The sequence below is a fragment of the Lathyrus oleraceus genome, chromosome 3 (assembly GCF_024323335.1).
Source record: "Lathyrus oleraceus cultivar Zhongwan6 chromosome 3, CAAS_Psat_ZW6_1.0, whole genome shotgun sequence".
In the NCBI taxonomy this organism is placed as follows: Eukaryota; Viridiplantae; Streptophyta; class Magnoliopsida; order Fabales; family Fabaceae; genus Lathyrus; species Lathyrus oleraceus.
The window spans coordinates 457,643,197-457,646,027 of NC_066581.1; positions in this window are offsets into that span (position 1 = coordinate 457,643,197).

Consider the following 2,831-nt stretch of genomic DNA (forward strand, 5'->3'; position numbering starts at 1 on the left):
AAAGGTAAAACAGTCAATTTACAATTATGGCATATTGAATTAAATTTCTACTTATCAAAAATCCTAATTAAACTCAATTAAATCCTAAATAAATCTAATTAAAGCTAATTGATACCTAATCAAAATTTCAAATATTTCTAACTAATATTCTAATATTTTTAATCCATTAAAATCTAAATTTTAAATTTTTATCAAGATTAAACCCTAATTATCCGGATTCTAAAGAACTATTGTCCTAATTAAACTAATCTAATCACACTTTAAACTCATAATTAATTTCTTAATCTCTAATTAATTCTACTAATCCTAATTAAACTTCAATTTATCCTAAAAATCAACCAATACAAGACCTAAATCTATTTAACAAAACAAAGTACCAAAAATAGAAAAGAAAAAGAAAATAGGCCTTTTATCAAGGGGAGCAGACCCGGTTAGTGTGTCTAGAAAGACTAAGGCAGTGATTAGCATGAATTGTCCAAAGCCCAATATCCAAGGGCCCACCAAAATCCCCGTGGAGAAGGATGATATTCGATGGATGATGATGAAAAGTGATGTGGAGATGGTGATATGAAGAGTCAGCGTAGCATCTGAATTCAGCCGTGAAACGCATGGAATAAATGTGGCTAAACGAATCAGCAACCAGCATGTGCACTAAATGTAATCAATGCAATTAAAGGTGTGTGCATTAAATTAGTCTGTTAAATTCATAAGAATCACGTGGATCTAACGAGTGGCATACATTAATTGCGATTAAATTAATTAACGAAATCGAAAAGGTTAATTGATGGTTAATCAAAGCAATTGGATATGGGATCTGAATGAATTAGAATGAACATCCCAACACACAACCCTCCACCCTCTAAAATCAACTCCATTTCTCTTATCGTTACCTCCCTCCGCCGCGTCGGGGGCTATCCTCGGCGGCGAAGGCACTCCAAAACCTAACCAGACAACAGTACCTCGCACGAAATCATGTACTAACCTTAGATCCATAAACGGAATTCCTAGATTCATCCTGGATTGCTCGAATAAAAAAGAAGAAATGGAAGAACCCTATCTCGAAGAATCAAAGTTAAATAACCATGGAGGGGAATCTAGCCGCCTCACCTTGAGGCTTTGATTCCCCTCACGAAGGTCTATCCTCTAGTGACCTCGAAATGTAAAGCGGAAGAATGTGATTGGAAGACTCACCGGAATATTCACCGGCGATAGGTAACAACTCTTGACCTCAAATTCTTCTTTCTTCTCGTCTCTATCTTCTTCTCCCTTCTTCCACTTCTTTTGTGAGAAAAAACTTTAGCTTCGCTTTGATGAATCCGCGAGAGAGTACAAAAATGTACGGCATAGCTCCACTCGGTTGAAGCTTCAAGATGAAGCTTCACATAACATCCTGGACCAAATGACTTATGTCAATGCTATGAATCAAACCAGGTGAATGCCCATCAAACAACAAGTCATGCACAATATCCTTGACTAGCAAGGCAATGAATCAGGGCTTCAATCCATATGATGTGCAATGCCATGAACACCAACCTAACTCCGATTTTATCAACCACAAACTCTGAATCCATGATACCTGCTAGCAAATGTTGGTCATAAATGAATGAATGAATGCACGTGAATGAGTATGAATAAGGTTAGATGGATATCAAGTTATAGTCAGATGAAAAAGTGAAAATGAGGGACAATTTTAGGGTATGACAGTTGCCCCTATTTAATCTTCTCGGACCTGAAGGTATGAATAGCAATGGCTTTTGAACCTACATGGTAAGAAAGGATTAAATACTAGGATAACTAAGAAATTTGCCCGCAGGGAATGAACAAAGAGGGGGATATGTTAGGTAAGGGTATTTATGGAAAGATGTTCAATGAATAGCGTATAGGCTTTCGTATATGCTTATCCGTAAGGGATCAACTGAACTATCTGTGGGGAAAATGAGTCAGTTGTACAAAGAGATATTTGTAAAGATATGTATGAAGTATGCAATATGCTAGGTATGCAATGTATGATCGCTCTCTTTTTCTCGTCTTTCTCTATATTTTTTCATTCTTTTCTTTTTTCGTTCTTTTTTTTTCATTCTTACCTCCACTATCATGTTCTCGGCGTATAACCAACGATTAGAGTATTCTCGCAGGATTCCACGAAGGTAAAAGAATCGTGTGTTTGCAAAGGCAAGTACCCAGAAAAAAAGAATAGGAACAAGATATTCAGCCATAGGCAGAGAGACATCTTGCAAAAAATGACGGACAACTCAATTGAGAAACGACCTCCTCGTGCAACAGGTAGCAACGACTCCTTAGCAAGAGGATGCGAATTTCTAAACACACTTAAGGAAAAAAGAAAACAGACTTCTCCACTTAGAAACGATCTCCTCGTGCAACAGGTAGCAACGACTCCTTAGCAAGAGGGAGAGAAATTTCCAAACACAGTGAAGGAAAAAGGCGAATATACCTCTCAACGGAGAAACGACCTCCTCGTGCAATAGGTAGAAACGGCTCCTTAGCAAGAGGGAGAGAAATTTCCAAACACAGTGAAGGAAAAGGCAGACAGATTTCTCAACAGAGAAACGACCTCCTCGTGCAATAGGTAGCAACAACTCCTTAGTGTAACACCCCTTTTTCTACCCCCAAAACAGGTGCACCCCACGGCGACACACTAGGACGAATAAACCTCTTTTCAAGCAATTCTTCAAGTTGACTCTTCAACTCTTTCAACTCAGAAGCAGACATCCTATAGGGAGCCATCGATACAGGACTAGTTCCAAGAACTAAATCAATCGAAAACTCAACCTCACGTTCCGGCGGTAAATCACTTATATCTTCCGGAAATA